The following is a 12,093-nucleotide window of genomic DNA, read 5'->3' on the forward strand; positions in this document are numbered from 1 at the left end:
GAGATACTTTCAGAAGGCTTGTGTAAGATCGAGTTCTTGTACGAGGCGTGTGTAGGATACTTATAAAAAGTTTGCATAAGGGTCCTTACACAAGGCTTGTTTTTCACAAGGCTTGTGTAACAGATACTTAAACAAGGATTGTGTATTGCGCAAAAAGGCTTGTGCATCGCTTAGGGTTTTCTCTAAAGGCATGTGTTAGAGCCTTTGATGTTTATCTTTAAGTCCATCTCGTTTTTGTACGCCACTCGAGTAATCGATATGCGATTGTAGTGATTGCTACGTGCAGAGTAAGGAGTTTTTGGTGATGATTTGTAAACGACGAATATTCGCTCCGTCTGAAAAAGTCCTTTTCTTCTTTAATTCATTTTTGTGACCATGTCAACATGTTGATAATTTAGTCGTTTATAATCCTCCCATGTTACCCACAACATTGATGAAACGTTCATTTGAGTACATATATGAGACTTTATTTTCAAAACTTCAACAAACAACACATAACAGTAAAAGAAGTATTAATAATCGGTAAAGAATTTTGACTAGGCCATATGCATGGCATTGCTTTTTCTTTTGTTACTGAAATTCTATATAAATCTATAAAGCGTTAAAGATGATGTTAGAATCAACGTATACCCTGTAAGGCTCGTGTTTTTCTACTCTAGTCCTATACTGCTATGTTCCGAGCCACGGTATTATAGAAAATCGTGAAAGTGAAAGTGAAGGAAGGTGAAAAAAGTGAAAGTCGAGACGGGTCTAAAACTCTGGTCACTTAGCTACAGGACTAACTCGTTTACATTGAGGGGGATCTGTGCGGTTTGGTAATTTATCGATTGGGCAGTGAATTGTACTATCCACCTGTGGAATGTGACCTGTACTTTAGACCCGGCAGTTAAAATTTCTTGTGTTTAACCGAAATTAGCCTTTCAATACCAAATTTATCTTCTGGTATTTAAAAAATATTTCACAAGTTCGCGCTTTTTCAACACTCGAAGAAAAATTCCGTTCCTGGGCGCGGCCAAGTAATATCCTATATTTGTTTTACTGTAGGAATTCTCGACAGAATCAGGGCTGGATGTACGAATACATGGGATTTACAACTGCTATTTTTGCATGAAGGGGTAGAGTCATAGTGATGACTCCGATTTTTCCAGCAAATCAGAGGAGATGTGCCAGTTCTTCGAAAAACGTGGCTATCCTGTCTCTGTGGTCAAAGCGGGCCATCATCGCGCCCAACAATTTGATCGACAGTCATCACTACAAACGTCACAAAAAGATAAGAATGACAGAATTCCATTCACCCTCACTTTCCATCCTCATAATCACGCAGTCAAAAGCATCATTCTTAGTAATTTTAAATTACTCCAAAATGATCCCGAGACTGGTAGAATCTTTTCGCAACCTCCACTTATTTCATTCAAACGCGACAAAAACATAGGCAACTTTTTAGTTAGAAGCGCGCTCAAAACTAACGAGCAACCCGGCACTTTCAAATGCGCGCGCTCACGATGCAAAACTTGTCTTTTCATTGTTAACACTAGCAAGATATCGGGACCTAAGCGATCTGTTAAGATCACCGATCGTTTCACATGTACCTCCGCAAATGTCATTTATTGCATAACCTGCACGTTATGCAATAAATTATACATTGGTGAGACAGGTAGACGACTAGGTGACCGATTCCGCGAACACCTTCGCGATGTTGAGAAGAATGACAAGGATGCATCCAAGCCAGTCGCTCGCCATTTTAATCTGCCTAACCACTCCAAAAAACACATGGCTATCTGCGGCCTTTCCCTACATCTAGGTACGACGGAAAGCCGCAAGAATCTGGAACAAAAATTCATCTTTCAAATCGGCACCCTTAATCCTCACGGTATTAACGAACGCTTTTCATTTAACTAATATATTCCTATTTTTCACGTTGCCATGTTACCACCAATAGCGTAGCTCCTACTCTACTATAAAAACTACACGTAACCCATAATCCCTCGATTCGCTCTGACGAAGGGCTAACGCTCGAAACGTCAGCTTTTAGAATCTCTGTACGGTGGCAAATTTACATTATCAACTCCGTTGATAAAACCAAATTTTTGCTATTTTTGCAGTTATGGATTTCGGGGTAGTTTCGCACTTGATTCTTATCTCTATGTACTCTCCCTCTTTCAAAAGGACATACTTAGGACCCTCCAAGTCCAAGTACACTTGGGTCTTGTTGTCTCTCGATTTCACGAAAAAGCTGTCAAAACAAAAGATAACAACTCGGTTAATTCTAGTAACAATCTTCAACACTTTGAGTCAAGAACCCATGTAAGGGCAAGAAAAGTTTTTGCGAGGTCGACGCCATCATTTTTAACTATTTGCCTATGGACAGTTTTTATGTGCTTTTCGGGTAGGGAACCATTCCCTCTCCTTCTCCTTGGAAAAGGAGGAAAAGGAAAAGTCAAGTGATGAAGGAGAATACATTTTTGGAAAGGAAAACAAACTTTCGTTTTTAGTTATAGTGATTGACAGAATATGCGATATCGGGATTCCTTGTGTCATTCTCTCGTTTACGCCTACTGCTATGGAGACCTAACACTTACTTTGCATAGACTAGTTCGGTTTTCTTAGTGAGTATCTTTGTTATAAAAGGTATGATGTTAACGTACCGTAGGGGCCGCTGTATAATGGCAGCTAATACCTAGAGCCGTCAATAAATACTTGCCTTGGCACGACAGCAATGTCTTCTAATCCCTGGATGTACTTTAGGCGCACGCTGCCTTTCTGGAAGTACAACCTCCACCTCCTTTGAAGCTTATGAAAAACTGGCGAGGCTAATGGGCCTGATCCTGCACCCAATTCCGTCCAGGTTAGGACGAATTGTTGCGAAGTTGAACGCTGGGGAAGAACGGCCAATCATCCCTGCAATAACAGTTTCGAAAAACGATCATTAATATATAAAAGTACAGTGAAGTGTTTTGGACAGTTCGTCTTTCTCCTCTAGCCCCTGTCTGCCTAGTGATCAGGGGCAGCCAGTGACATTTTTCTGTAAAATAACTATTCGAAGGAGCAAATGTTCGTCTAAAATATTTGCAGCTTTTCTAGTAGACTAACACATTTTAATAACAATATATCACGATTATTGTAAAAGAAAGGTCTCCTAAAAATTTCGGTATAAAGACCGAACGTCCCTGTAATTAAACCTAAACCTTCGACAAATGATGTAGACTTCGTGCAATTTGTAACCACTTCTGATTCGCATTCGAAAGTATTCGTCGATGTTTGGCTTTCCCTGGAAAAATTCATCGGTGAATGCTCAATGGTATATAAAAACAATGCAAAAAATATAAATAACCCTGTTTGCCCCACCTTCTCCGACAGCCACAGAATTCCTGTTCTTTCTCTTTCCATTAAAGATATGTGCCATTCCATTTTTTCTTTCTTGTGAACCTGCATTTCGCCCTTTCTAAAATGCTGCCCACAGCCACGTACCGGGCATTGCTCCACGACTTTTGGGCAATCCAAGCAATGCGAAGGAATCAAATACCTGAAAATAAAGGATGTATGTCCTTACCCTCCCAGGTTACAGATTGTCGGTCTCTAATGCACCTTTCCGCGCTACTGCCTGTATTTTTCAAGAAATCCATAGACTTTCAAAATCTTATAAGAGTATGATGAGAATACTGAACTCATAGGCTGAAGAGGATATAATTTGGTGTGTACAAAATCTGTTAATACATATACAACACAATTATATGTGTTTGCCCGTGAAATTATCTCTTTGTCGTTCCGGCAAAACTAGCCACCAAAAAGAAAAGCAACGAGCCATTGCCATAAACTGCAATTTATACCCCAGTACATTGTACGCCAAAAAAGTAATACAACCATCATTTCAGCCTAAAATCGGCAGAAAAATAACAATATTCCGACTGGGCCGGAAAAACATTGTCCTTATAAATAGAAAAAAAGTGTGTTACATTTGTGGTCAATTATTGTTTCATTTGTATCTTCAACAGTCCGTCTCCAGGGGGAGAGGTACGCCTGGGAATTCTTGGTAGGGGTGTGTGCGTCCCAGTTCTCCAAATTACAGTGGAACCTCGTTAGTACGATCACCTTCGGGTCATGGAAATTTGGTGGTATTAACGGGGTGGTCGTATTAATGGGATAGGGTTAATTATGGTGCAAAATGCTGTCAACTACATTCTGCTACAGTACACATATACCTTTAATCCACTATAAATCAACCTTTTGGAAGTTAATAACAACCTTGCAACCGCAATTCAAAGCGACTGAACAATGTAAAAGTAGATGTAACCGAGTAATGAGAAAAAACACTGACTTCTTTCAGTTCCTTGTTATGAAAAGAAAGGGCTTGTGAAATGTCTCGAAGAGCCGTTTTCTGTATTGAAGCTTAGAACACTTTCACAATTATTACAAAGTTCAAACGGTTTTAAAAAAAGTCTGTGAGCTTCAACTGGCTTCGCCTTTGCTTAAACCAGTCACTTTGTAGATTAGCAATGACTTTTGACAGTTCATTTGCGGTTTTCACATTGCCCTTTGTCTCTCAATTTACCGGATGTCATGCTAACCACTAACACCTTTGCCTAAAAACATTGGATGATTGTGCCTGTTTTCTTTCAGTAGCCCCACCAAGCATTTTGACTGGTCGTATTAATGGGGCAATTTTATAAAGAATATAACAACTGAGGACTCCAAAAGGTGGTCGTTTGTCGTAATAACGGGGTGGTCCGGTTAACGGGGTTTTCACATAAGAAAATGAGTGGGCTATTGTTCGGGCAACAAAAAAAATTGGTCGTCATAACGGGGTGGTCATATGGCGGGATTCCACTGTAAATCCTTACCCTATTTCAGACCTAAGAAATGTCATTTCCGGTTAGGTTAGGGTTAGGGTTATATGCAGGTTAACACGCGCGTTACTGAAGGCTGCAGCAACTGCAATCTTCAAAAAGCACAAAAATTTATACACCCGCATTTTTTTAAGAAACCGTACAAAAAGGATTCAAAAGTACAGTAATAATTTCAGCGGCGCAGTATTTACGCGCAGCAACGTACTCGCTTTAGCTTCTCAGTGGAATTCACTTATACGCAGCTATCCCTGATCTATTGTGGAGTGAGAAACTGCAAGCATATCAATCTTTTTAAGTTACGTTTCAAATACAGTTTTACCTTTGAACTGTCGATCCACACCTTAGCCGACATTGCACTTCGGCCAACCTACACACCTCCCTGTGTTGCTCTTGATCTTGCCGGTAGATTTTTAGCGAACACTGCCAAGTTATCTTGGTCTTTGGGCAACTTCCATAGTGGACTATGTCGTCCTTTCGCTTTATTGAAGCTTGGCACTGTCTGCATGGTATTTCAATTTCCATGCAGTCTTTAGTGACGTGATTTTTTACTTCATTCAGTGTCAGTTCTTGTGTGCAGCCCTTGCAGGTCAACTTTACATTAACCAGTAATTGCTCTGCGAAGATGTTGCGGCAAAATCCCAGCCTGGGCTGTCTACACATATGGCAGTTCTGTGAGCCATTCTTCACTAGCTGGTCGGCACAATGCCCGCAAATTGGGTGACCACATGGATTGGTGATCTGTGGGCTGACCATCGGATACGTGCTGAACTCGCAAGAATTATTGTCCAGTGTCAGTCGTAACATTTGTCTCTAAAAAAACCAGCCAAAATAATTTTACTTTACTTACCAAATTTCACAAATAAACTCTTTTGGGACGCTGCTTAAATCCACGTTTTCGAAGAACTGTTGGGACGACATGTTCGGGTATACTGCGTGCGCGTTATGCTACAGCTTTAATCTGTGGTGATTAAAAGCGGGTTTTTTACTTCATAAAAGGCTTTGTTACAGTAGACCCCCTCGCGCGACTTTCTCCTTCTTCTTTCTGGCATTCTATAGCATGGGAAACACATGCGTGCTACATGAATGTTAGTATTTAAATAATGATATCACAAACGGACCTCTTCTTCCGTTTGCTTTTCGCGATTTCTTTCAATAGGTCAAAGGCATCACTGCTAGCACTTTAAAGAGCAATAAAAGGGACACTGAATACCTTCCCCGTCTGCTATGAGGCTGGGTAGAGGCCAGTTTTTCTAATTGTTGGATGCCAACTTTGGGCGTGTGTTTGATTGAGAGTTTTCTCACACCGGGTAGGGGCCACTGTCGCCTTTTATGGAATGACCCTTGATTTTCTTCATCTGAGTACCGCAAATAATTTTATATTATAAATTATAAAATATGTAAAGGCTCTCATTTTTCACAAATATCAGCCGGAACTCACGTGCAGATTAAAACATAAAAGAGACTTTCCCGTAAAAGACATGTTATAAATGTATCTGCTTGCATGTTTTCATCTCGCTTTGTTTTTTAAAAAAAAAAATTAAAATTATCACGTTGCATGACATAAAGATGTCTGCTCACAAGCATGTCACATAAATGAACACATCGATTTAGCGTGTTTTCTAGAGGTCTGAAAAGGCGGCAAAGAAAAAGAAGCGCCGATGTGCATGTGTGCAAACTCAAAAGAAAAAAGCAAGCCTTTGAGATGGCCAAATTAAATTCTTGACATTTTCACTCTTTTCCAGCCGCGATATTGGAGCCCCTCGGAGGGACATCATCATGGCGCGTCGCCTGCGGCCATACTATTCTCTTTTATTTTGAGTGGTACATTTTGCCGAATAACTCGAATACGGGATATCACACAGACCTGAGACTTTTGGGTTTTGATTGAAATATTTATTACTCTTCTACAATATCTCATTTTCTTGACTTAATCTATTGAATGATTGATGATTTTATTTCTTAACTTGCGTGACTTGCACATGACTGAGACCAAGAATTGCTTGTCAAAGCGTTGACAAGCCAAACACCATGTACCTGGTTGTGTGAGGGTTGAGTTATTAGCCAAACGAACGTCTGAGGCGACACACTTTATGCTGTGCGCATAAACCTGGAAAAAGGGATCAAAATGAAACTGGTTGATGTTACCAGGCTTTCTAACGGGCCTATTAGCGACCTGATCAGCTGGCTGCAAAGGGAAAAACTCATAGCTAATCCCCTTAGATGTTTACCGTGTAATAGAGGAATGGCATTGGCAGAGAGGGAAGCAAATCACGTTGATGGATATCTATGGTAATTTTACATTAGAGTCATTAGGGCACAAGTTTTTATTATTATTATTATTTGTTTTCGTGACGTTAGGTTGGTCAATTACTTGATAAGTCCATATGTTACAAGAAACGAATGAAACAATTAAAGTAGCCATGTGGCCCAGTTTAAGGAACCTGACAAAGTCCCGGATTCTTGATTTCACTGCGTGGTTTCAGATTCTAGGTATGGATTTCTTATTCGTAAGTGGGACTTGGCGGGATTCAGGATTCGTTGGGCTGTGTCCTGCATTCCAGAGTCTAGGATGCCGCAAATAAAAAATCCCATACTGGTATGGAGGATTGCATATTTAATGCCCCTGTAACGATCCTTGTTTTTTATCTTAACTAGGCTAAGAATTTCGGTCTTCCTTTTAAAGGAGATGCACTGCTTGTCGTCGCAACAAGTCTTTGCGAAAAGGAAGTTTTTTTGCTGAATTTCCAAGAGTTCCACTTGGAAAACTCGTACTGTTGATTTACGTATGAAGTCTTCGCGAGTTACGCTCCACATCTGCCGACATGACTGGATTGACCCGAAACACAGTTGGAAACGTGTTTGCCATGATAAGATATCTTTGCAAGAGGGATCTTCAAAACAGACCAATTACACCGTTTGGCGGGCGTGTTTTCGTGGTGAAGTGTGACGAAAGTCAATTCAAGCACAAATCAAAGGTGATAAGACAAAAGAATGTCAACTTTGTTTCCAATTGCACCAGGTTATCCTGAAAAGTATGTTAAACTTCTTCCAAATACACCGGGCGTCATATGTTGAGAAACCCGGTAGCTGTAGACCGCTTCTTTCGGATAAGGTTGTTCACGTTTGGTTGGATAAGCCCAAAATACTGTACCCTGCGTAGCAAGCGTTTCCGTTTGTTTTCGGAGCAAAGATAGACCGAGGAACTGGATTTCTGTTTTTGCCGCACACGAAATGTGAGCTCCATTTTTAGCCAGCTACGCAGGCTACGTTGTTTCTTTGCGTTCTTAAGGAAATTTAAAGGAAAACTTAAAGTGAGAGAGGCGTTATTGAAAGACCCCAAGGGGAAGTAAGTAATGCTCTATGATTACCTCGTCTCTCCCTCGCTTGTCTCGCGAGCATCTTCCTCCACTAGCACAAAAAGGATTGACAACTAGCACCTGCTCTGGAATACTGTAAATTTAACATTTAGTTTAAAATTTATCCACTTTGGAAATAGCAAGCTATCACTAACTGCCTACTTTGACAATTTGTTTTAGTACGAAAGAGGAAGAAGGGCAAGAGACGATGTTTGGGTCTTCGGAGTCATCTTGACGGAATATTCACCCTGTAGGGGTTACTCCTGTGTCGTCCAAAAACGAGACAGAGCAACTTTGACCCAAATTCTTCAGAGAGTACTTCTGCCTGGCTCAGAAGTACATAGTGACGACTGGGCAGCTTAACAGTGCATAGAACAGTCGTCCACCAGGATAACTTTGTGAATCCCGTCTCGGGGATTCACACGCAAGAGGCCGAATCGGCGTGGGCGCGTCTTAAATACCACATTAAGAAAGAAAAAGGAATCCGCCATGGAGATATACAAGATTTTCTCAACGAACAAATGTGGAGGGATTGGCGAGGGCTGGATGCTACATTTGAAAATGTCATCACACTAGTGTCCATTCATTACCCCGTATAGCTCATACGAAACTGCAATTTCGTGTAGCATTTTTTTTGCCTTTCTTTTTCTTTCTTGCATGATGATGGACTGTATTTACATGTTCCATCCATTTGAGATTCTCACTAAGCCGAGTTCTTAACAACTTGAATTGCTCAACCCTGCTTGGTGGTAATCACCATCTGCTTGGTCTTGCTTTATTCAGAATTACCACACTCATTAACCATACACAGATTTTAGCGTCGGTTTTTGAAAGAAGGGTCCACTTGTTCAAAGTTAAACCCAGCGAGTACCATAGTCGGGTACAGTATCCGGAACACAATAGTGAACACTGTCTACATATCTTTCCAAAATACTTCCCGAATAGTTTTTCTTCATTGATAGGTCACTTCTCTTCGTCTCCCATTACCAGAAATTTAAGACAAAATGGCGGACACCCAGACTCGACCCAGACCTTGCGCTCTCCCAGAATGGCCGCTGATCGTTATAGAGAAATGTATGGAGAAAATTGAAGAAGTGGAAATTTCAGATTTAAAGTGGCATACACGACATTTGCCGACCTCTAAATGTAAAGTGTACGTACCATATCATTATTTACGGTAGTTTTGGTCTCTCGAAAGTTCACCAACGTGCCGCCAACAACACATTTTACGAACGGCTGTTACAGTTCCTTGAGCTCTCTAATTCTTTCAAAAAAGCTCAGAGGTGCCTACCTTCCCTCCACATTTTAGAACATTTCGTTGACGTGAATCCTTGGTGCCGACCTCTCTAATCGTCGATCGATGTTCAAACTTTAAAACGTGATAAAAATTAGCCTTTGTCCATTCCCCAAATTGCCGCCCAAATTGCGATAAAAGAGGTAAAAATACATCCATTTCTGCGATAAAAGCGGTCCAAAACGCACCACTGCGCTTATTATTCCTAGTGAAAAGTAGGGTTTCTGTCTCCAGTTTGTTTTGATCGCCATCTTCACAGGTGGGTACTTCATATATGATTATTATTATACAGAATATCGCTGGCTAAGTGTACTGTGGGCCCTGATTTTTGAAAATTATTTTTACTCTGCCAAGTCACACGCATGAAACGAAGTTGTTTCTTCTCTCTAAAATCGTCATTCGAACAGGAGCCCAGACTCTAGTTTCCCCTTTTTCATTCTCCCTTGTATTGACAACCTCAAAAAAGAAATTAAATTGATTCAGATCCTTTGATAGTGTGTTATTTCAGTCCTTGTTTTTTCTATGTACTGCTTTCTTTATGCCACCATCTTGATAATTTGAAACCGCGTGCCAAATACTTTGCGGACGCAAAATGTCGCCGATTTCTGGTAATGACACTTGGCCCCTATCTCTGAAGTTAATGACGTGTCGATGCCATTATGGCTTTTGCGCCAACCTTTCTCGCGAACTGGTTATTGAGCACAAGTTGAATTTGGTCCTGAATAACAAGTTGTTCAAGTATCCATTTATTTTCAGCGACCGTCGCCACGGTGCAGGGATTGCATCAACTAAGGACATCAAATCAAAAATATCTTTTGGAGAAAGATTCACCCGGCTTTGATTACATTGAGAAATAAATTGGTTTTTCTCTGTTACTAAATCGCCTATTTTGATTATTCCTTTACTAACCAAGCTTTGATTGAAGACTGATTTATTATTAATACATATAAATTTATTGTTCCAAAGAACAGTGTTGGAAATTTGTTCATGCGGAAGCTCAAGTACATTGTTATGGGTGGCTGTGGAGCAATGCGAGAAACACTCAATACATCGGGAGGTTTATCGGTAGCTTTTTTATGTCAAAGTTGCCACAGAGGATGAACTTCCGCCCGACCTGTTTCAAATAGTGGCAAAGCATTATTCTATGAGTCTTAATTATAGAGTCTAAATGCGGGGCCTTCAGGCCCCCATCTTTTATGTCACCAACTAGGGAAGCTCGTTTTACTTTGTCTTTCCCTTTCCATATAAAGTCAAATATAATCCTATTAGCCTCAGTTACCACCTCCTTATCTATACAAATTGATCCAGCACGGTACATTATCAGTGGAATTACAAACGTTTTAACGATCTGAATTCTTCCAATTATTGTCAGATTTCTCCACTTCCAAAGTTGAAGTTTTGTTTTGACAGCATCTATTATTTTCTTAAAATTTAGTTTGTGTCTCAAACGGCTGTAAAATACACCCCTAATATTTTCACAGCTCTCTTAACGTTAATGTTCATAATACTTTGGTCCTGTGCTGGAGGCATAGCCGAGTTCCCCAAGATAAACATTTCTGTTTTGTCAAAATTTATGACAAGACCCGAACAGATTCCAAACTTTGAAATAAAAGCAAGGAGGTGTCTAAGAGACGCATCGTTCCTCAGGAATACAGTAAGATCGTCTGCGAAAAGCTCGAGTTTAATTTCGATTCCATCCACCACAATCCTTTGAATATCCTTATTTTTACGTATACTAACAGCTAGAACTTCTAGGACAATAATAAACAAATATGGAGAGAGTCGATCTCCTTGCCTCACACCTCTTTGTATCTCAAAAGGTCCAGTAGAGAACCCGTTATTAAGAACACAACTTGAAATATTTTGGTAAAAGGTTTGTATCCACTGGATGGACGAAGAGCCAAAATTGAAAGCAGCCAATGTACTAAACAAAAAATTCCTATTTAGTGAATCAAAGGCTTTCTGAAAATCTATTGCTAGCATTTTGCCGTTGATACCATATCTTTCGGTATATACGAGTATATCATCAATCGTCCTTATTGCATCATTGATTGTTCGTCCTTTAACATATGCATGCTGATTATGGTGAATTATTCTAGGGAGAACAGTCTGGAGTCTCAAGGCAATGGCTTCAGATCCAATCTTGACATCTACATTAATTAAGGAAATCGGCCTCCAATTAAAAATTTTTCGTTTGTCTTTATCTTTCTTTTCTATCAAAGTTATTATTGCTTGTTTTTGGGAATTTGATAGTTCACCTTTATCAAATGAGCAATTAAGACTGTCTACAAGAAGCTTTCCAAGACTTTCCCAAAATGCATTATAGAACTCAACAGTAAGGCCGTCATTACCTGCGGATTTGTTGATCGCAAACTCTTAAAACACTCCGCAAGCGTCAATCTTCCTTCACATGCCATCGCCTCCTCATTTGAAAGCTTTGGGATTGCCTGAGAAAGTAAGAATGTGTTTGAAACGTCGTTCGGGATCTTAGAATTGTCAGTCTTGTAAAGACTAGAATAAAAAACTTCCACTTCCTTCATGATTCTTTTGGGGTCAGAGGTAAGAAAGCCGTTTTTGGTAAACACCTTGCGAATATAAC

The 12,093-nt window shown here is 40.1% G+C and overlaps 2 pseudogenes; one reads left to right on the top strand and one right to left on the bottom strand.

Moving 5' to 3' along the window:
• Positions 1-466: 466 nt before the first annotated feature.
• LOC138009782 (uncharacterized) overlaps positions 467-12,093 on the bottom strand; it is a 54,920-nt pseudogene continuing 43,293 nt past the window's right edge.
• Positions 7,667-8,799, top strand: LOC138011222 (uncharacterized; annotated as a pseudogene).

This window comes from Montipora foliosa, chromosome 7 (assembly GCF_036669935.1).
Source record: "Montipora foliosa isolate CH-2021 chromosome 7, ASM3666993v2, whole genome shotgun sequence".
Classification (NCBI taxonomy): Eukaryota; Metazoa; Cnidaria; class Anthozoa; order Scleractinia; family Acroporidae; genus Montipora; species Montipora foliosa.